Source organism: Ranitomeya variabilis, chromosome 4, assembly GCF_051348905.1.
Source record: "Ranitomeya variabilis isolate aRanVar5 chromosome 4, aRanVar5.hap1, whole genome shotgun sequence".
Classification (NCBI taxonomy): domain Eukaryota; kingdom Metazoa; phylum Chordata; class Amphibia; order Anura; family Dendrobatidae; genus Ranitomeya; species Ranitomeya variabilis.
Window position 1 is genome coordinate 300,689,677 of NC_135235.1, and position 24,357 is coordinate 300,714,033.

General features: G+C 44.3%; 1 long non-coding RNA gene across 1 annotated transcript; it reads left to right on the forward strand.

Moving 5' to 3' along the window:
* The first annotated feature begins 12,059 nt into the window (after positions 1-12,059).
* Positions 12,060-23,970, forward strand: LOC143764598 (uncharacterized). Its single transcript, XR_013213229.1, has 3 exons — positions 12,060-13,094; positions 17,102-17,355; positions 23,585-23,970. It is a non-coding gene; the product is annotated as an uncharacterized LOC143764598 (long non-coding RNA).
* Positions 23,971-24,357: the final 387 nt, after the last annotated feature.

The following is a 24,357-nucleotide window of genomic DNA, read 5'->3' on the forward strand; positions in this document are numbered from 1 at the left end:
GGACTATAACTCTAGCAACACCTATTTGAGGTAGCAATCCTAAAAGTCAATGTTGACCCTTTAACGACTTCCACATGACTTATGATCGAAAGCCAAACTAGACACTCTGTTTGCAGACAGTGTTTTGAGATGTTTGTCCTTCATCTTTGTAAAGCGGGAGGTCTAATTTGGCTAGGTGACAGGCTTCTGTTGAGCATTTAGGTGAAAACGTTTCTTCTTGTTTAGAGTGCAATCTGGTGTAAGAAAAACACATATCTGCGTATATTAATGTTAGAGACAGCTAGAGAAATAATACCTTTTTGTGAGGGACTGTGACTCAGTAATTGTGAAGGGTTGGACCAGGACTTAAATATTGTGAATCGAACTGCTGATATACAAAGTGGCACAAACACTGCTGTAGAGTGATGGAGGTGCTGCTGAGGAGATTGCCAGCAAGGTCAGCAAAATGTTATTAGTGTAAATAAATGAACTGTTGCAAGTGACAAATGAATACTTATATCCAAGTCAACTTGTTTCCCCCTGGAAACCATAAAGCTAGTTGCCTTTATAAGATTATGTAACCGGCCAGCTCCTTGCCTACTTGGGAGTAAAGTAAAGTTTATCAACGGAAAACAGTGAACATTTCTATCTTGACGCCACTTTTCAATGGGAAACCATTCTGTCACCAAAGTTTGCTCCTTCCAATGATATTTAAATCAACATACCACCCTATATCTCTTCTTTCAAAGGAGTTCTGCCCCTACAGAAAAAAATCTAATGAATCAACTAACCTCATAGCATGCATTGTATTAGAAACAGTGTGACACCTGACCACAACTTGTGTGTGGTTTTGCAGATCAGCACCATTAAATAAGCCAAGCTGAACCTCAATTCCAGACAAAACCCTTGGAAGAGAGTAAGCCACGCTTTGTCGGCTTTTTCTGCTGTGTTCTTATAATAGAAGCACTCTTCTTTCACATGACACCAGTTCCCGTCTCCGCCTTGTTACTACTAATGAGAAACCAATGCATTTGTTTCAACCCTGTCTCTTAATTAACATCCTCCATGTTAACCACATGTAAGCTTTAAATTCATTATCTCCAGCTCTTTCTGTGGAGTCGCCTGTTTCAATTGGGGTTAATTTCACCAAAATCTGTGCTCCTACAAGATTAAAGCCAATGTCATAGAGGTCAAGTGGTGCATTTGCATAAAACAGCAGCGCCGGCGGTCTTTGCTGAAGTTACTCCATATCTATTACCTTATCTGGAAACGATGTGATCAGCATCTCACTTTTCTTTAAACGTGTACATCCTTCAGTGCTAAATTGGTTTTGATGAGATGATCCTGCTTTGTTTCTGGGTCAAACGTTTTAATTGTGGCTCTGTTATTTTCAAATATACAATTAGCCATTTCCCAGTGATATGCTATAAGCAATTAGCATGAGGTTTTGAAGATCACAAAGAAAACAATGGCGCTCGGTTAGAGCTCGTGCTGCATGGATTTTGATAATTGCAGATTTATAGTCTTTACGTGCAATCTACGATGCATCTGATTGAGAAGCAATCTGGGGATGAGCGTAGATATGTTAAAGGTTAATTTACTAATTATTATAGTTCCTACAAACAAAATAGAAAACAATAGCAAACAGCTTGTGCAAAAAATTATGGCATTCCACAGAGGTGCAAGCGGTTGTTGGGTGATCAATGGAGGATGTCTGCAAAGCACTGGGCATTGACTAGGTTACTTAGATCCGGGCTGTGGAGAAACGGGGTCAGTGGGTGCTCTCGTCTGCTGGCCCAGCTGTCTTTAGCAAGACTGCATGGATCACGGCTCATACCACTGAACGCCCGCTCTATCTCCCCGTGGGCAATACACTACACAGACAACACAGGGTTAAGGTAAAAAAGTGTTGCAATACTTTATTGAACCACAACACACAATAGCAAACAGAACAATCCCACCATGACTGGAATTGTTTGGTTAAATGGGCGCATATAAAATATCACTGCATCTCCACGTATTTCCAGTATGACATGATGTCAGAGCTCCCAGGGTCACATGGGTGCATATAAAAGATCACTGCGTCTCCGTGTATTTCCAGTATGACATGATGTCAGAGCTCCCAGGGTCGCTACTTCATCTGTGGATGCACGCACAGAGAAGAGGTAACAACAAGCATAGGGAGATGACCAAGAACTGTCCATAGAGTCCATACAAGGTCCAAAGCCAGTTGACACGATGTTAGAGCTCCCAGGGTCGCTACTTCGTCTGTGGATGCACGCACAGAGAAGAGGTAATGACAAGCATAGGGAGATGACCAAGAACTGTCCATAGAGTCCATACAAGGTCCAAAGCCAGTTGACACGAGAGCCACCTCCTGGCTTAACTGACCATCTCCATGGAACCAGGTGACCAGTGGGTCCCCAACCTGGCTTTCTCCAAACATATCCATGGTTCAGAGATGGTCACTGGATCAGATCTGTGTCCTTCCAACCGGAGCCAAAAACCCCTAGGTTGTTTCCTATAGAATCATAGATCAGTGTCCCTCGTGATGGTGCCATGATGAATTGGCCGCAGTCCTTTCTCTTGTCTGTTGGGTGGTTTGCAGAATGTCTGGCTGGTAGCTCTGTGTTACTTCCAACTCTCAGGATGTGATCTCTGAGTCTTTTTATACCCAAGGCATGTAAGCTATTTTTAGAATTACCCAGGGTCTTCAGTCCAACATCAAGATAAGGTAAACAATGGTGATGGGATTAAGTAGCACTATTAGCATATAAGCACACATCAATAAACAAAGCTTCACACACTCAATGTACAGTCACTATTACAGACTTAAGGTACCTTCACACTGAACAACGATAACAATAGCGATCCGTGACGTTGCAGCGTCCTGGATAGCGATATCGTTGTGTTTGACACGCAGCAGCGATCAGGATCCTGCTGTGACATCGTTGGTCGGAGCTAGAAGGACAGCACCTTATGTCGTCGCTGGCTCACCCGCTGACATCGCTGAGTCGGCGTGTGTGACGCTCATTCAGCGATGTCTTCACTGGTAACCAGGGTAAACATCGGGTTACTAAGCGCAGGGCCGTGCTTAGTAACCCGATATTTACCCTGGATACCATTGTAAATGTAAAAAAAAAAAAAAACACTACATACTTACATTCCGGTGTCTGTCGCGTCCCCCAGCGTCTGCTTCCCTGCACTGTGTCAGCGCCGGCCGGCCGTAAAGCAGAGCACAGCAGTGACGTCACCGCTCTGCTTTACGGCTGGCGCTTACACAGTGCAGGGAAGCGGACGCCGGGGGACGCGACAGACACCGGAATGTAAGTATGTAGTGTTTGGGTTTTTTTACATTTACACTAGTAACTGGTAACGCGGCCCTGCGTTTAGTAACCCGATGTTTACCCTGGTTACCCGGGGACTTCGGCATCGTTGGTCGCTGGAGAGCTGTCTGTGTGACAGCTCTCCAGCGACCACACAACGACGAAACAGCGACGCTGCAGCGATCGGCATCGTTGTCTATATCGCTGCAACGTCGCTTAATGTGACAGTACCTTTACACAGTATGTTAGATAGTATATCAGTTGGCAAGTCTGTCTTCTTGACCCACCAGACGTAAACACAAGCCAATATACAGATAAAAAACCAGTTCTTTTGGCTTTTGCAAAAACATGGTTGTCTGGGAAATTAAGATACAATCTGGTTTATTCACACGGGCTAAGGTGGAAAACTGCTTCTATGTACCAGAAAATGGATAACCAGGCCAATAATATTATACACAAGCGATCATGCTGAAACAAAAACTATTACACATAACATTGGCATAGAAGTGTTTCCATTGAAAAAAATCAGTTTACATCAGAATTAGTAAAAGTTTCACTCCTAAATATTCTAGTTGGATATGATCTGATTTCAGATTTTCACCAATCAGCATGTTAGGGCTAGCGGAACGCACCAAATAAGTAGGAAGAAGGTATAAGTTGCGTTCACAGCCCGGGGTCCACCGTGCAGAGATGGAACCTGCTGCTGAGTAATGACGAACTATATAGCGGTATAATGTGGATACACATACGGGTTAGCTTCACCCGGTATGAAGGAAGCGAACCCTGTTGCGTCACAGGGCCATGGTACCGCACAAAGAGCGCAAGCAAGGAGTCACAGAACTTTATCCCAAGACTCACGGAAAGAGTTCCTCTAGACCTCTTTCACTCGACACCACTACTGGGGTGTCAGAGTAAAACAGAAGCAATAATTAAATGCACAAGAGTGCGTGCAGTGCCGCTTTGGCGGACGCCACTAACCACCCAGACTTGGGTCAGGAAAGCGCTCTATTAGCGCACGGCGCCGCACTGGCGGTCACTGCAATCAGATGCTGTATCGTGTGTTAGGTGCAGGTAGCACTGTCGGGCGCTAGATAGCAAGCATCCACCATTCGCGAGTAGTCAACAACACTAGGAAGGGGGATGATTAAAGAGGGATAGTCACACATCTACACAGACACGTTTTCAAGTATACACTAGCGCATGGCCGAGCGAACCATTTATAGCAGCAGTGCTACAGGACCTTTCAGGTGGTCCAATAGGAGCCGCAACAGGACCTGAGCATGTGACCCTCGACCTCCAATGGGAGGTCGTCCTGTGGGCATGCTCAGTATGGGAAAAGCAGGACTTAGTCCCAGAAAGACCTGCTCGCTGCTGATCAGTGCTGGCTACAAAGGCGGAGCCTGGAAGGGCAGCAGTAACCATTCGCACAGTATCAGCTTGAGTCAGATGCTGGGACCGACGTCTCCACTGAGCAGGCGCCACTGCAGCTGGAGAAGAATAGGAGACCGCAGCGGAGATGGTTCGAGATTTCCCCTGTGCAGAGGCGGGAACTCGACACCTAACACAACATTGTTGTCGTTTCGCCGCTGCTTCCACTCATTGTTAACATTGGTATCATTGTTAAAGGGAACCTCTCCCTATCACCAGATTTTCCCATCAGAACCTAAAAGCACCACCTTTAACTTGTCTATTACTGCAAACCAGTAACATGTATCACAGCCACCAAATTCTGCCAACACATCGCCCAAAATACTTTTCGTTATTCAATCAGCATGGTGCCGAATAATTGGAATTGAAGTCAATGCTGGCACATGCACATTGCAAGATTTCGATCTCCTTTCCAACTGTGCTGGTGCAATATTCACAGGCATTAGTGGATGACGTAGGACGCATCATCTACATCAATCAAGGCAGGAAGACAGCAATTTTAACTGGACTGTGCTGATTAGCGTTTGGCATGGGAGACTTATAAGAAGTATTTTTTTGGGTGAAACGTGAGGGAAGTTGGTGCCTAATATACTAGTTGATGGACTGTGGTAATAGACCAGTTAAAGGTAGTGACTATTTTATGTTGGAAAAACTTGGTGACGGGTTCCCTTTAATAATTGGTGGTCAAGTACTGTAGTAGTGAAGTCATTGCTTCAGCCTTGTCGACAAAGATCAGTGGCAGGAAAAAAGATGCAAGTGTGGGGGGCAATAAGTAAAAAACAAATCATCGCTCCATGTTTTTTTAGTTCTGTGCCTTCTCCGACAAGAAGATGGGGCCTCTCAAAAATTGAATGTGGTTCAGCTTGAAAGGGATGTGATGCAATTGTGACTTTTGGCAAAATCCTCTGGTGGTGTAAGCTTAGAATAAACAGTGGAAAGCTAGACCAAATGTATCTAATAGCACAAACTAGTGTGATAAATCTGACACATTTTAAGACAGTCTAGTCTAAGTTTTTATTCTCTAATTGAATAGTATTAATACAAATGACCCATTTCCTATTTGATCACTTTATAAAGACTACCCAATACAGCTAATTCTAATGAGGAGAATTACTGGTATTTAACTTAAAATAAAATAAGGCAATATCCGATAATGGCAATTTGGCATAAACCAACTCAGGTACGGACTGGGGGTGATATTCAGCCCTGGAATTTGAAATTACACATGTCCATTCTGCCCTGTCCCCAAGCACCAGAATATTACTAATATTGCCCTGGATGGAGGAAAGGAAGATTTACTACCAGACCAATATTTCTAATGATACCCATGGCCTGCTGGGGTAAGTGACGGAGTCAGCAACTTTGTGTTTCGTCACAACTCTTAACAGGATGGGTGCAGTAGCATAAATGATCAGCACAGCCCAAGGTGGAGGTGCATGAAAATAGGTGCCCAGACCTTAAGACGTAATATAGAAATATATTCAGCACACTCCGAAAGATGTCTGATGCAAAAGAGGGTGTTTAATACATACAGTATTCACAGTCACAAACGTTTCGGTCAACAAAAGACCTTCATCAGTGTGCTCTATTGTTCACAAGGCGTAAAATTGTACACCCGTAAAAAATATAGAGTTTTGCATCAAAATGTTAAGTGTAGCAAGGAATGCAGTTTATACATGGAGGGCTGACACTAGCCGGTCAAAAACAGGAGATATCTCAGGCTCCTGAAGAGAGGGCTAAAAATAGCCGGTCATAAACACTCAGAATCCAGGGGTAGAGGACACGGCATCCACCGCAGGTCCACGGCTACACTTAACATTTTGATGCAAAACTCTATATTTTTTACGGGTGTACAATTTTACGCCTTGTGAACAATAGAGCACACTGATGAAGGTATTTTGTTGACCGAAACGTTTGTGACTGTGAATACTGTATGTATTAAACACCCTCTTTTGCATCAGACATCTTTCAGAGTGTGCTGAATATATTTCTATATTAACAGGATGGGTGTCTTGAGAATACTGATTCTGTTAACAATGTCAACAAGGCAGCCCACGATCAGACAGGCCCTTCCGGCATTTGCCAGAATTGCCAGTCCGGCCCTGAACCAACTGAACCCACAACCTAGTGCAAATAAAACATCAGGTATATTGATATCTGGAGGCCATTTGAAAATGGCAATACCAGGCCGCATGTTGCTCATGAGAAGCCTGTATGGTCTAAATGTGCAGCATCTCCGGCCTTATCTCCTATCGGGGGCGCATCTGGGACACCAATGGTCAGCAATTACAAATGGAGCTGCCAGCAGCGGATCTTGATGATTTGCCCAAGTGCATTCAGCACAACAGAACCTTCCTCAGACAACCGTTAATGACCTTATTGATAGCAGTCAAGACTGTAAGTGCGGGGAGTTCTGCACATGGTCATACTCAATGGGGAATAAATTGAGATGTTTTAAAAATGTCTCCATTTTTTCATTATTTGCAGATCTTTAACATGTCTATCAATCCTGTGGTTTCCATAATTCTATGACTTTTGCCTCTAGATATTTACTTAAAACATAAGCAAGCAAACGAAAGACGTAGTTAGAGAGTGCACAGAGGTTGTACCTAGTGTTGAGCGATACCGTCCGATACTTGAAAGTATCGGTATCGGAAAGTATCGGCCGATACCGGCAAAGTATCGGATCTAATATGATACCGATACCCGATACCAATACAAGTCAATGGGACTCAAGTATCGGACGGTATCCCTGATGGTTCCCAGGGTCTGAAGGAGAGGAAACTCTCCTTCAGGCCCTGGGAACCATATTAATGTGTAAAATAAAGAATTAAAATAAAAAATATTGCTATACTCACCTCTCCGACGCAGCCTGGACCTCACCGAGGGAACCGGCAGCGTTCTTTGCTTAAAATGCGCGCTTTTCCTTCCTTCCGTGACGTCACGGCTTGCGATTGGTCGCGTGCCGCCCATGTGGCCGCGACGCGACCAATCACAGCAAGCCGTGACGTAATTTTCAGGTCCTTCTAGGCATTCAGTATTTTAAAATTACGTTCCGGCTTTGTGATTGGTCGCGTCGCGGTCACATGGGCGACGCGACCAATCACAAGCCGTGACGTCACGGGAGGCAGGAAACGCGCGCATTTTTAAAATTACGTTGCGGCTTGTGATTGGTTGCGTGCCGCCCATGTGACCGCGACGCGACCAATCACAGCAAGCCGTGACGTAATTTCAGGTCCTGAATGCCTATTTCTGCATTCAGGACCTGAAATTACGTCACGGCTTGCTGTGATTGGTCACGTCGCGGTCACATGGGCGGCACGCACAAAGCTGGAACGTAATTTTAAAATACTGAATGCCTAGAAGGACCTGAAAATTATGTCACGGCTTGCTGTGATTGGTCGCGTCGCCCATGTGACCGCGACGCGACCAATCACAAAGCCGGAACGTAATTTTAAAGTACTGAATGCCTAGAAGGACCTGAAAATTACGTCACGGCTTGCTGTGATTGGTCGCGTCGCGGCCACATGGGCGGCACGCGACCAATCACAAGCCGTGACTTCACGGAAGGAAGGAAAAGCGCGCATTTTAAGCAAAGAACGCTGCCGGTTCCCTCAGTGAGGTCCAGGCTGCGTCGGAGAGGTGAGTATAGCAATATTTTTTATTTTAATTCTTTATTTTACACATTAATGTTGTTTCGATACCGATACCCGATACCACAAAAGTATCGGATCTCGGTATCGGAATTCCGATACCCGCAAGTATCGGCCGATACCCGATACTTGTGGTATCGGAATGCTCAACACTAGTTGTACCTCGATGACAGTAGGACCCAAAGTCTTTCTACCACATAAGAAGTCACCAGTATTATACTTGGCAATGGTATAATTGGCAATGCCTGGTAGAGATTCTTAGACCCCAGTTACGCCTCTGGGTGAAGTGCCAAGTGTTCAAAACCCAGTGATGTTTGCTTTGCACCGTATTCTGTCCATGTATGCTCTGTCACATAGAATATAATTTATATAAATGTTTCACTGCCATCATTTTCTGGATTTCCTGCAGACTTTTATGAAGGATAACACAATAACAGGAGAAATAACACTTGTGGTTTTAAAGCGATAACACGGGAACATAAATCTTATTTCCATAGGCTATTAGAGCTGCATATTGTCTTCAGAGCGTTTTTGCACATGTATTATTCACTAATAGCTAGGATATAGATGGTAAATTGTTCTTAGTTGTAGGCTCAATCTTTCAGCAAGATACGGGGAATTCAGCATATTCGTACAGCCGTCATTTTCCTGATGATGACTCTTTAGTGTTCAGCTGTCCACTTATTTTTGTTTAAACTTAAAGAGGTTTTCCATCTTTCCTAAACTATTACTAAAGATTTTTAATTTGGATCATAATGTAATGAAATTAGTTACAAATTTCCCCACCAAAAATGGATGGGCCAGAATTTCAATTTTTCAGAATTAGATTCATGTGAATCCAGCTAAATGCTGTGCAGTCAGCCATCACTTTGCTGAATTTTATATAGGTCCAGGAATGTGTTAAAAAATAATGCCTCTACTACTCCTTATTTATACCATCTCAGCTCATCAACAAGTTCTTTGTTCATTTTGGTTCTGTCTTTTCTTTGGTCTTCCGGTGTTGACTGTACCAGGTCACATGAGGCACGACATGTGAGGACAAGTCAACACCGGAAAGCTAAAAGAGGACCAAATAAGAGAAGACCAAAGAGAAAACTATTTGGAAGCAAGCAAATGACTGGAAGAGGAGCAGAGCAGGTAAGGTGCGAGCATAGGACGGGTGTATTTAATGTTTGAGCAATTTTTAACCCCTTTATCGACCCTCCATTTAGACCTCAGATCAAAATAGATGTCCTTTTGAGGCAGATTTTTTCAGCTGGTGGAGAATTGGCTAAGTACATAAAGTGGAAAATAAACTCCAGTCCCTTCTTTCCCAGGAGGCAAGATTTAGTAGGGTATTCTCAAGTCTTAAAGTTAACTCCTATCCATACTATAATGGATAACTTGAAGGTCACCTGGGGGCATCTAAAGATCTCAAGAACCAGAATTCTGAACATCCCTGTGTGAAAGGAGTGGTGATCAATTATGCGCACTGACATTTCATTCATTCTTAATGGGATCCCTGGAATTTGCAGAAACCTGTCCTCGGCTGGTCCTCAGCACTCTCCTAAGAATGAATGGGATGGCAGTGCTCATGATTAGACATGAGCGAACATTGTCGGGTCCTGTCATGATCCGGTCTGGGTTTTGAGTCCTGTCTGCCCTTTTCCCGGGCTGATGATGTCAAGGGTTAACTTTGCCTCATTCTGGGTTCAGGTGTGTTATTTAGCTCTGTTGCATCCTGCAGGCGGTGTCAGTTATATTTTCTGCCTTCGGAATGAGTATCTGACTCTGGTAGTACCCTGATTTGTCCTGCTGCGCTTTCTGATCTTGCCCATGTCTATTCATCCTTCCCTGCTCGTCCTGTCTTAGTGTTTCCTGATTGCTTTTGGATTTCCTGGTGTTTGACTCAGCTTTGCTTCTGACTTGACTTTGCCTCTGGTCCCTGGTACTTCTGCCTTTGTCTGGTATTGACCCTTTGGCTCTCCACTAACTCTGTGATTGTTTTTTCCCTTTGTACTGCGTGATGGTCTAGGTTTTGACTCGGCTTGTTTGACTATTCTGCTACCACCTGGTGGCAGCTTTGCTGCAGCACTGCAGGTCTGCCCTTGCAGACTTGTTACTTTCCTTCCACTCTATTGCCATATAGTGGAAGTTGCAGCTTCCTGCATAGCTGCAGCATGACAGCTCCCTCCTTATTTGGCAAGCTATAGCGCTTACCGAAGAAGCTGTCTCAGGAACCCAGATACCTTCAACGCTCCCAATAGTCAGCTGTTCGGCGCCGCAGTTGCATGTGTCACAGCTGTGTGACAGTATCAACACATGTATGGAGTGCCTGTGTGTTGTGACTGTCACACAACTGCGACACATGCAGCTGCGGCACCGAACAGCTGATTATCGGGAGCGCTCCAGGTATCCGGGTTTCCTATATAGCGGTATAGCTTGCCGAATAAGGAGGGAGCTGACGATGTTCGCTCATCTCTACTTATGATTGACTTCTACGCCTGTCTCACTGAGTCCCAGTTCTCTGAATCAGTGGGGGGCCAAGCAGTAAGGCCCCCCAGCGATTGGGAAGACATCCCCTATCTAAGGGCTGTCCCACACGTCCAGATAATTCCGGTACCGGAAAAAATCAGTACCAGAGTTATCCGTGTCCGTGTGCCTGTGAGCTCATGCAGGCCATACGTGCGGCACACGTGTGCCGCCCGTGTGCCGAGTGGGTACCACACGGAGCGTGTGGTACCCACGCGTGTGGTACACAGCATCGTGCTGAAGCCGCGATTCATATCTTCTGTGCAGCAGGGTTTGCTGCATAGAAGATATGAATAATAGTGTTTAAAAGAAAGATCTATGTGTCCGCCGCCCTCCCACCCCCTGTGCGCCCCCCCGCTGTTCTGAAAATACTCACCCGCTCCCTCGTTGGCTGTCGCTGCTTCCTGGTCTGGCCGCCCCTTCTACTGTATGTGGTCACGAGGGGCCGCTCATTTACAGTCATGAATAGGCGGCTCCACCCCTATGGGAGGTGGAGCCACATATTCATGACTCTAATCGTCGGCCCCACGTGACCGCATACAGTAGAAGGGGCGACCAGCACAGAACACAGCGAGGGAGGCGGGTGAGTATTTTCAGAACAGCGGGGGGCGCACAGGGGGTGGGAGGGCGGCGGACACATAGATCTTTATTTTAAACACTATTATTCATATTTTCTCTGCAGCAAACGCTGCTGCAGGGAACATATGAATCGCGGATTCAGCACCAGTGGGGGGGACAGCGCTTACTGTAGCGCTGTCTCCTGCACGCCACACGGACTGCAAACGGAGAAGGTCCGTGTGTGGTCCGTGTTTTACACGGACCCATTGACTTTAATGGGGCCGTGTAATACGTGCGCTCCCACGAACACTGACATGTCTCCGTGTTTGGCACACGGAGACACGGTCCGCAAAAAATCAATGACATCTGCACAGATGCATTGATTTTTATGGGTCTACGTGTGTCAGTGTCTCCGGTACGTGAGGAAACTGTCACATCACGTACCGGAGCCACTGACGTGTGAAACCGGCCTAATGGAAAGTAGATTACTTTCAATCTTGAGAATACCCCTTTAACACCATAAAAAGTTGCCTATTTTAATCCATGGTATGAGGTGTCATCTCTTTTCTGTACATACCTAAGTACAAACACAATAATACAGTAAGGAATCTGTTAATACCTAAAACAAATGTTCCTTTCATATAAGGATATTATATCCAAAAGAACATTAATGGTCCTCGTTGTATTCGACCAAATCCACAATAAATAAGCACATGTTCCTCAGCATACTTCACATTCCAATCTTAAGGAGATAACTAATGGTGAAGTGCTTTGTTGTGGCCAAAAACTGCTGGAACAGCATTGTCGTCTGTAATAAATAGGGTTCTTATGCCACGTCTTTTTCAAGGTGTACATGGAAATGATTCAAGTCCTGTTAGACATCATTCACCCCGTCTAAATGTCTCACTGATAAGACACTTCCATTCAGCAGCCCGGCCTTTCCTGCACAATCCCCTATCAGATCTTCTCAGCTCTTCATCTTTAGACACAAAGTAAAAGAAAACCAATTATTTAAAGAGTGATCCATGGACACTTGAAATTCACTTCTAGAATCTTTTAGCTGCGAAAAAAAACAACCTTCGGAAACATGTGTTATTTTTACTGATTGCTAATCTACTATTTTTGGGGTAAAATAATTAATAGTGCCTTACATCTATGGTGGTGGGGTGTAAAACTGGTAACTGTACTCAAGTCCTGGTGTCTTAGATGGGGGATGTGAGAGCACAAATGCCAAATCATAAGACATCAGTATTGAAAATGGCACGATAACTGAGCACACTACTGCAGGTTTTGCTTTGGGGTCCAGAAACCTTTGTGTCATCCATTGATTGGGGCTATTAGACTCATTTATTCATCTATTTTTTGCAAGAATACCTTTAGCAATTTTCGGGGGCTCAGTATATCCATTAATTTCAAAAAAATTCTGTAATGCTTCATGGATATTGTGGAAGTATTGCCAATGAGTCAAACACTTGCTCACAGGTTACAGCTGACTGTTAGCGACCCCAACAGCAAGACATTTTGTGATCATCTTAATGTCAAGTGACCTTGTAATAAAATGGATTACCCAAAGTGGACAACCTCTGTAATCTAAGAATCACCAGCCATCTCATAATGTATAAACAAAGAAAAAAATAAAGTGAGTATATATCCTGGGGTAAGTAAATAGTAATAGTACATGTAAACAAAATAGGGGACTTAGTTTACACAATTTTGATCAAAAAGTCATAACAGCCATCCCACCGAGACAAGGTGTACCCAATCAGGATGGTCCTATCCTGTATTTAACCCCTTTCTGACCTCGGACGGGATAGTACGTCCGAGGTCAGAAGCCCCTCTTTGATGCGGGCTCCGGCGGTGAGCCCGCATCAAAGCCGGGACATGTCAGCTGTTTTGAACAGCTGACATGTGCCCGTAATAGGCGCGGGCAGAATCGCGATCTGCCCGCGCCTATTAACTAGTTAAATGCCGCTGTCAAACGCAGACAGCGGCATTTAACCTGCTCTTCCGGCCGGGCGGCCGGAAATGAGCGCATCGCCGACCCCTGTCACATAATCGGAGGTCGGCGATGCTTGCACATTGTTACCATAGAGGTCCTTGAGACCTCTATGGTTACTGATCCCCGGCAGCTGTGAGCGCCACCCTGTGGTCGGCGCTCACAGCACACCTGATTTTCTGCTGCATAGCAGCGAACAGCAGATCGCTGCTATGTAGCAGAGGCGATCGTGCTGTGCCTGCTTCTAGCCTCCCATGGAGGCTATAGAAGCATGGCAAATGTTAAAAAAAGTAAAAAAAATGTGAAAAAAATACAAAAAATATAAAAGTTTAAATCACCCCCCTTTCGCCCCAATCAAAATAAATCAATAAAAAAAAAATCAAACCTACACATATTTGGTATCACCGCATTCAGAATCGCCCGATCTATCAATAAAAAAAAGCATTAACCTGATCGCTAAACGGCGTAGCGAGAAAAAAATTTGAAACGCCAGAATTACATTTTTTTGGTCGCAGTTGAAATGCAATAACGGGCGATCAAAAGAACGTATCTGCACCAAAATGGTATCATTAAAAATGCCAGCTCGGCACGCAAAAAATAAGCCCTCAACCGACCCCAGATCATGAAAAATGGAGACGCTACGAGTATCGGAAAATGGCGCAATTTTTTTTTTTTTAGCAAAGTTTAGAATTTTTTTTCACCACTTAGATAAAAAATAACCTAGTCATGTTAGATGTCTATGAACTTGTACTGACCTGGAGAATCATAATTGCAGGTCAGTTTTAGCATTTAGTAAACCTAGCAAAAAAGCCAAACAAAAAACAAGTGTGAGATTGCACTTTTTTTGCAATTTCGCCTCACTTGGAATTTTTTTCCCATTTTCTAGTACATGACATGGTAAAACTAATGATGTCTTTCAAAAGTACAACTTGTTTCACAAAAAATAAGCCCTCACATGGCCAAATTGACGGAAAAATAAAAAAGTTATGGCTCTGGGAAGTAGGGGAGCGAAAAACGAACACGGAAAAACGGAAAATCCCAAGGTCATGAACCTTACCTTATGTCACTCGATCTCAATGTAGAAAAAGGCAGGGCAGGACAGAGACCGATTGTTCAGACACCTGTCAATGGGAAGCTATAGTATAGAAATTATATGCCTAGCTCAAAAAAAGGGAAGCCACTCCCTCTTTGTACAAAGTACAAGAAACCACAGCAAAACCAAACAAATAAGTCAGAGCATAAGTTTGTAAGCATGCAAGACCATTTCACAGACAAAACTCACAAAAAAAACAAAATGAGCAAATACAGTATGTCTTTCATGTCTTCATCTCACTTCAACCCCTTCACTACCTTTGACATACATGTACGTCAAAGGTAGTGTCCCTGCCTTTGATGTGGGCTCGCACACCAAGCCCATATCTTTCTCCGCACTTTATAGCTGATTTAATCAGTTGTCATGTGCCTCTAACATCTGCGGGTGGAATGGTGCTCCACCTGTGGCTGTTAACCTGTTAACTCTCGCTCTCAATCACTGACAGTGGGATTTAACGAGTGCCGGCTGGAAGGGTGGCCAATTGCTTGTCATGACCCCAAGGGGGGTGTGCAGGAGACCCCTTCGGCTGACATTATGGTCCTCCAGTGAATTCCGGCTCATGGTCGGTGTTCATAGGAGATCGTGATTTTTGCTATACATAGAAGGGCTGAAACACTGTTATATATAGCATAAGCGATTAGACAATCGCAGCTTCAAGTCTCCTAAGCAGACTATTGTAAACAGTTAAAAGTAAAAAAAAGAAATATGAAAAAAAAAAAAAAAACAAGTTCAAATCACCCCCTTTTTACCCCATTAAAAAAAACAATTAAAAGAAAGTAAAAATACACATATTTGGTATCGCTGCATTCATAAACGTCCAATCTATCAAAATCTAAAATAAATTAATCTGATCGGTAAACGGTGTAGAGAGACAAAAAATTCGAATCACCAGAATTACATTTTTTGGCCTCTTAAACATTGCAACAAGAAGAGATCAAAACATTGTATCTACCCCAGAATGATGTAAATAAAAACATTATCTAGTCTGGACGCAAAAGCCGTTACCCAGCCTTAGATCCCGAAAAATGAAAATGTTATGGGTCTTGGAAAATGCTAAAAATAACCAATTTTTTTTTTTACAAATTTCCAAATTTTTCTTCATCACCTGAATAAAAAAAAACTATACATGTTTGGTATTTGCGTACTTGTACTGACCTGGTCATTTTTTTACCATGTCAGATTTACCATGGTAAATAAAGAAACCTAAATACTATTGTGGAATTTCTATTTTTTTGCTATTTCAAAGCACTTGGATTTTTTTTTTCCTGTTTTCAAATACACAATATGGTAAAATTAATGGTGTTGTCCGAAGACACAACTCATCCTGCAAAAAACAAGATGAAATACGGCTATATTGATGGAAAAATTAAAAAGGTATGGCTCTTAAAAGAAGGGGAGGAAAAACTAGAATTAAAAAGCAGAAGATCACCAGGTAGCGAAGGTTAACCTTTAGCATACCTATATGAAAGGGTTTTTAATACATTTCTTTACTTCAATGCATGTATTTATTGCTAAAAATCATTTTTACATTTAGTTTCCATTACATATTTCGCATAGTTTTCCTTCTATAGCTTCTGTTTTGCAAAGTCTTTTACCTGCTGCAGAATGAGTTAACTGAGAGTCTACCAGTGAGCTGGTTCTTACAGAGAGCTAGGAAAGTTTGTAACTCTTTTTCTGAGCTCCTCTAAGCTCATTTTTGGCCACATCACAGCTGAATGTGCAAAGAAACGGTGCAAACTCAAATGCAAAAAAACATTTTTAGCCCCCAAAAAAATCATTCAAGTAATAAACAAAGGCCTTAACATTTGGACAACTTTGTCCAATCCATAATTCTACCTATTTTTACAATTTGCAAAGTTTGTTTGATTTGACCGTTCTAGTTAGTTAGACCTACAGTGCTGACGCAGTGTCAATACATGCCAGCAGTCCTGATTTTCATGGGACTGTCTGGTAAACTGGATCACAAATAGACAAAGATTATAATATTTTACATCAAAATATTTATGGAAAATGTGACGTCCCATTATATTAAGTCACATCTTAAGTACCCGACAAATGAAATTACATTCTATGATAATCAGCAGTATATTGTTTTTGCCTGTCAGTCACCTTCAGTGTTCATAAATTTGAATTTATTCCTGCATTTTATAGATCTCAACAACTTTATAGCACAAAGGGAAAAAAAACCAAACAAATTACTTGCTAACGTGACCTTTTGATGGAGAACTTTGCATTAGTCATAAGCCATAAACATATCTAATTATATGGACGAATTACATGAAAAGTTCCCCAACTGACAATAGAAGCGCATCACATTCTGGTTTCCACCATTCTGAAACCAATAACTCTCAAAATGTGAGGCAGGAACACAAATGACATCTCAGATGTGTGATAAAAGCAATATTGTGAGCGGTGATTACATCAGGAAATAAAATACAAGTCTAAATAGAAAGAGGGAAAAAAAAATGAACTTTTTCTGGCTAAATTACATTTTTGTGAAGCACTCTAGACAAAACAAAATGAAATTGATTAATTTTTAAACTTTCTATTGTTTCAGGAAACAATACATGTACATTGTCACAATGAACAGATCCACATCATATCTTTTGTTTTGAAGCATCAAGTGAGCATGTGCAAAGAGAGATGGAGCAGGGTTGGCAGTTACATCGCCTATTGTGATTGGTGGATCCTGTGTGATCAGCTGGATATAGATGTGTTACCTGTCATTATAATCCTGCCTCTGATGATCAGGAGTTTGCTGAAAAGTCTTCCTGAAAGGACAGGAAGAATGAGTCTAAAAAAGCCCCTGTGGTCAGTGTGAAAATTGCAAGATTACTATTTTTTTTTATAAATAATAATAATAATAATCTTAATTTATATAGCGCCAACATATTCCGCATCGCTTTACAGTTTAACAGTTTTAAACACAACAGTCATAAGTAACAACGTTAACAATACAATAATTAAAGCAAAATAAAGTGACCCTGCTTGTGAGAGCTTATAATCTACAATGAGGTGGGGGAGATACAAAGTACAGGTGTGTATTTACAATGATGGCCCAGCTATCTTGAGGGGCTGAGGGATAGATGGGGATAGTGGGGACACACAAACATAAAATGATTTTGATTAGGGATCGTGATAGGCCTCTCTGAACAAATGTGTTTTGAGGGAGCGCCTAAAACTATGCAAGTTGTGGCTTGTCCAAATTTCTTGGGGTAGAGCATTCCAGAGGATTGGCACAACGTGGGAGAAGTCTTGGAGTTGGGATCGCAATATGAAAAAAAAGAAAAGAAAAACATTGCGAAAACATTTTTTTAAAATTACATTTAATACAAAAACCTAACTTAAACAATAGGTCTTTTTCTGATTAAGTGCATTTGACCCAATTGTGACTCAGCTATCACCATTGGTGTCTCAGATATCCTCAGTAGAGATGAGTTAATGAATTCTATTAAAATCGATTTCCCTAGACACATTTGTTAGAATTTTAAGGGATCAACATGTGTAAATCTAGCAAAATGGCCGCCAGTTGCTCCTAGTTTTTCAAATTTTAAGGTCTGGGAAAGGGTTAAAAATCATTAAATTATTATATTCAAAGTAGAGATAAAAAATACAGTCCAGTGGTGCTACCAACACCAATGTTCCTGCAGCAGATAATGGCACAGTACCACTCTACTGTACTTTTGTCAATAAATGCTTTGAAAACAGTTTATATCTGCGCTAGAAAACGCTCCTCACTGATCATATGAGCCGATATTAAAAGCCAACGCTTACTGAGGGGATGAGATGAATATGTAAAAACTAAATGGCAGCGGTATAAACATAAGATTATCCTAATAAATCAACTGCAGTGAAAATTAGATAAAAAACACTCAGTGTGTATACAATAAAATCGCGGAGGTATCAAAAATACATTGTAGAGCGCACGCTTCAGGTGTAGCGAAAGTAAATTTACCTGGTGTGCTTGATTATGATGTTTGATATCATCCACTGGTATGGTGTTTGCCTGTTGGGGAGATCCGTGTCTGGAGGTCAGATGTAAATCCTTCAAATATAGGGACTATAGACTCTACCCTGGCTGGTGGCAGGATGCCCCAGAAGTCTTTACCGACGTGTGATGGATACAGCCTGCGTTGTACAGCCGCTCGGTTCACTGTGAGTACAGGACCTTACGTGACGTCATGGTCACGTGATTGATCATGTGACTGGCTAAGGAGAGCGCGGTGGACCAATTCTTATGCATTTCAGAATAAATGTATTCCTTCTTTAGGGAAGGAATTGGTCCACCGCGCTCTCCTTAGCCAATCACGTGATCAATCACGTGACCGTGACGTCATGTAAGGTCCTGTACTCACAGTGAACCGAGCGGCTGTACAGCTCAGCGTGTATCCATCACACGTCGGTAAAGACTTCTGGGTAGTGTTGAGCATTCCGATACTGCAAGTATCGGGTATCGGCCGATACTTGCTGTATCGGAATTCCGATACCGAGATCCGATATTTTTGTGATATCGGGTATCGGTATCGAAACAACATTAATGTAAAAATGTGTAAAAGAGAGAATTAAAATAAAAAATATTGCTATACTCACCTCTCCGATGCAGCCTGCACCTTACCGAGGGAAGCGGCAGCGTTCTTTGTTTAAAATTCGCGCTTTTCTTTCCTTTACGTGAGTCCCGGCTTGTGATTGGTTGCGTGCCGCCCATGTGACCGGGACGCAACCAATCACAGCAAGCCGTGACGTAATTTCAGGTCCTTCAGGATTTTAAAATTACGTTCCGGCGTTGTGATTGGTTGCGTCGCAGTCACATGGGCGACGCAACCAATCACAGCAAGCCGTGACGTAATTTCAGGTCCTTAAGGATTTTAAAATTACGTCCCGGCTTTGTGATTGGTTGCGTCGCAGTCACATGGGAGACGCAACCAATCACAAGCCGTGACGTCACGGGAGGCTGGACACGCGCGCATTTTAAAATGGGCGCGTGTCCAGCCTCCCGTGACGTCCCGGCTTGTGATTGGTTGCGCCGCGATCAACCAATCACAAGCCGGGAGGCTGGACACGCGCGCATTTTAAAATTTTAAAATGCGCGCGTGTCCAGCCTCCCGGCTTGTGATTGGTTGACCGCGGCGCAACCAATCACAAGCCGGGACGTCACGGGAGGCTGGACACGCGCCCATTTTAAAATTTTAAAATGCGCGCGTGTCCAGCCTCCCGGCTTGTGATTGGTTGACCGCGGCGCACAAAATGAGTGAGGATGAACTAAACCAAACAAGGGGAAACTGCCAATGTTGTCAAAACATCAATTATTGCATAATAAGTTTGGTCGAATTTGCAGGATGTGTCTCACATTCCCATGTATCACCTCTCAGCTGATGTATTATACAAGCCTCCCGGCTTGTGATTGGTTGACCGTGGCGCAACCAATCACAAGCCGGGACGTCACGGGAGGCTGGACACGCGCCCATTTTAAAAAGCGCGCGTGTCCAGCCTCCCGTGACGTCACGGCTTGTGATTGGTTAATGGCGGCCATGTTGCCGGGACGCGGACCAATCACAGCAAGCCGTGACGTAATTTCGTCACGGCTTGCTGTGATTGGTCCGCGTCCCGGCAACATGGCGCCATGACCAATCATAAGCCGGGACGTCACTGGAGGCTGGACACGCGCGCTTTTTAAAAAGCGCGCGTGTCCAGCCTCCCGTGACGTCACGGCTTGTGATTGGTTAATGGCGGCCATGTTGCCGGGACGCGGACCAATCACAGCAAGCCGTGACGTAATTTCGTCACGGCTTGCTGTGATTGGTCCGCGTCCCGGCAACATGGCCGCCCTGACCAATCACAAGCCGGGACTTCACGTAACCAAGTAAAAGCGCAAATTTTAAACAAACAACGCTGCCGGTTCCCTCGCTGAGGTCCAGGCTGCGTCGGACAGGTGAGTATAGCGATATTTTTTATTTTAATTCTTTCTTTTACACATTTATATGGATCCCAGGGCCTGAAGGAGAGTTTCCTCTCCTTCAGACCCTGGGAACCATCAGGAATACCGTCCGATACTTGAGTCCCATTGACTTGTATTGGTATCGGGTATCGGTATCGGATTGGATCCGATACTTTGCCGGTATCGGCCGATACTTTCCGATACCGATACTTTCAAGTATCGGACGGTATCGCTCAACACTACTTCTGGGGCATCCTGCCACCAGCCGGGGCAGAGTCTATAGTCCCCATATTTGAAGGACTTACATCTGACCTCCAGACACGGATCTCCCCAACAGGCAAACACCATACCAGTGGACGATATCAAACATCATAATCAAGCACACCAGGTAAATTTACTTTCGCTACACCTGAAGCGTGCGCTCTAAATGTATTTTTGATACCTCCACGATTTTATTGTATACACACTGAGTGCCAGTGGCGTAACTACAAAGTTATGGGCCCCGGTGCGAACTTCCAAATGGGGCCCCCCCCTACCCCCCCCTACCCCCCATACCCCCCCACCTTCCCCCGCCTCCGCAACCCCCCCACCTTCCCCCGCCCCGCTTCCCCTAGATACGCCTCGGACTGTTGCAGGAATCTCCTGCACTGCAACATGGTGTTGGGTGCCAGCACAGCCCGCACAGTGGTATATCCAGCACAGCCCGCACAGTGGTATATAGAGCACAGCCCGCACAGTGGTATATCCAGCACAGCCCGCACAGTGTTATATACAGCAGAGCCCGCACAGTGGTATATAGAGCACAGCCCGCACAGTGGTATATACAGCAGAGCCCGCACAGTGGTATATCCAGCACAGACCGCACAGTGGTATATCCAGCACAGACCGCACAGTGGTATATCCAGCACAGACCGCACAGTGGTATATCCAGCACAGCCCTCACAGTGGTATATCCAGCACAGCCCGCACAGGGGTATATACAGCACAGCCCGCACAGGGGTATATACAGCACAGCCCGCACAGGGGTATATACAGCACAGCCCGCACAGGGGTATATACAGCACAGCCCGCACAGTGGTAAATCCAGCACAGCCCGCACAGTGGTATATACAGCAGAGCCCGCACAGTGGTATATACAGCAGAGCCCGCACAGTGGTATATACAGCAGAGTCCGCACAGTGGTATATACAGCAGAGCCCGCACAGTGGTATATAGAGCACAGTCCGCACAGTGGTATATACAGCACAGCCCGCACAGTGGTATATACAGCACAGCCCGCACAGTGGTATATACAGCACAGCCCGCACAGTGGTATATACAGCACAGCCCGCAGTGGTATATAGAGCACAGCCCGCACAGTGGTATATAGAGCACAGCCCGCACAGTGGTATATAGAGCACAGCCCGCACAGTGTTATATACAGCAGAGCCCGCACAGTGGTATATCCAGCACAGACCGCACAGTGGTATATCCAGCACAGACCGCACAGTGGTATATCCAGCACAGACCGCACAGTGGTATATCCAGCACAGCCCTCACAGTGGTATATCCAGCACAGCCCGCACAGGGGTATATACAGCACAGCCCGCACAGGGGTATATACAGCACAGCCCGCACAGGGGTATATACAGCACAGCCCGCACAGGGGTATATACAGCACAGCCCGCACAGTGGTAAATCCAGCACAGCCCGCACAGTGGTATATACAGCAGAGCCCGCACAGTGGTATATACAGCAGAGCCCGCACAGTGGTATATACAGCAGAGTCCGCACAGTGGTATATACAGCAGAGCCCGCACAGTGGTATATAGAGCACAGTCCGCACAGTGGTATATACAGCACAGCCCGCACAGTGGTATATACAGCACAGCCCGCACAGTGGTATATACAGCACAGCCCGCACAGTGGTATATACAGCACAGCCCGCAGTGGTATATAGAGCACAGCCCGCACAGTGGTATATAGAGCACAGCCCGCACAGTGGTATATAGAGCACAGCCCGCACAGTGTTATATACAGCAGAGCCCGCACAGTGGTATATACAGCACAGCCCGCACAGTGTTATATACAGCAGAGCCCGCACAGTGGTATATAGAGCACAGCCCGCACAGTGGTATATACAGCAGAGCCCGCACAGTGGTATATACAGCAGAGCCCGCACAGTGGTATATACAGCAGAGCCCGCACAGGGATATATACAGCAGAGCCCGCACAGGGATATATACAGCACAGCCCCCACAGGGGTATATACAGCAGAGCCCGCACAGGGATATATAGAGCACAGCCCACATCTCATCTCATCTCCCCCCCCCCCCCCCGATAATGGCCCCACAGTCCGGTTAAAAAGAAAAAAAAAAAAAACTCTCCTCACCTTTCCTTTTGCCCGCGCTGCTCCTGGCGGCTGCAGTCTGCCCAGGACACTGCAGGTGCGCGATGATATGACGTCATCGCGCACCCGCAGTGTACTGTCAGAGGCAGAGCGGGGAATGATGGGAGAGGAAGCGTCAGATGACGCTCTCTCCTCCCATCATTGCATTGAACTATACCGGTGTCATAGACGCCGGTATAGTTAAATGCGGCGGCGGCACTGGGGGGGGTTCCGGGGGAGGAACAGTGCAGCGGCCCACTACTGGCATCGGCTCTTCTGGCATTTGCCAGAAGTGCCCGATGGCCAGCCTGGCCCTGCTCAGACCTGCCGGCCCGGGGCCCCTGACCTGCGGGGCCCAGTCGCAATGGCGACCGCTGCGACCGCGGTAGTTACGCCCCTGCTGAGTGCTTTATATCTAATTTTCACTGCAGTTGATTTATTAGGATAATCTTATGTTTATACCGCTGCCATTTAGTTTTTACATATTCATCTTATCCCCTCAGTAAGCGTTGGCTTTTAACATCGGCTCATATGATCAGTGAGGAGCGTTTTCTAGCGCAGATATAAACTGTTTTCAAATTATTATATTCATTGCTCCTTGGTGCTCCCAAGATCTGTGCTGCAGCTGTGTCCCCCCGCCCGTTCTTCCAATATCTCCTCCTTGACATTTTTTTTTCTAGGTCTTGGCTCTTTAGTACTGCAGCTAATCTTAAGGTTTATGCCCCACACTGTCACAGGTGCTGAAAAAGACAAAGTGGAATATTTGACGGGAGCTGAGGCAGCGGGACACGTATGGTGCCAAGTAGATGTGAACATAAACTATCATACTCATTTATTTTGCACTTTTTTTATGCAAATCAAATATTCTCACACAAATTGACCTAATATGATTAAAATTTAATTTTGGAAGATTGGCTCAATACTAGTCCCGTAATGTGACTTAGATACAGCCATATATCTACCATTATAAATTTCTACTGCGAAAGTCATTGTTGCATTATGGTGGTATGTAAAACTCACAAAAAGTGTTGAAAATTTTTTATGGATAACGGTACTCATTCATAATGTATTACTTGCTTTCTGTCACATTTTGGTAGTATTTAACAATAAATAAAAGTGTTTAAAAATTTTGCTTGGATATATTTCTTACTCATATGCTATTCTGTGGCCTGGGGTACATTTCTTGGATATATAACTCTCCAAAAAAATGCTAAAAATGTTTCAGTAATATATTGCTCATCCACAGGGTATTACATCTTCTTAGGTATATTTAGTTGCTATATAACCCTCAAAAAACTTGTTCAAAATTGTATCACTATTACATTGATTATCCACACGGTATAACATGTTCTTGGGTACATTTTGATGCTATATAACCCTCAAAACACTTGTTAAAAATGTATCAATATTATATTGCTCATGCATGCAGTATTATGCATTCTTGAGTACATTTTGGTGGCGTATAACATTCTAAAAAAATCGTTCAAAAATGTTTTCATGATTTAATTAG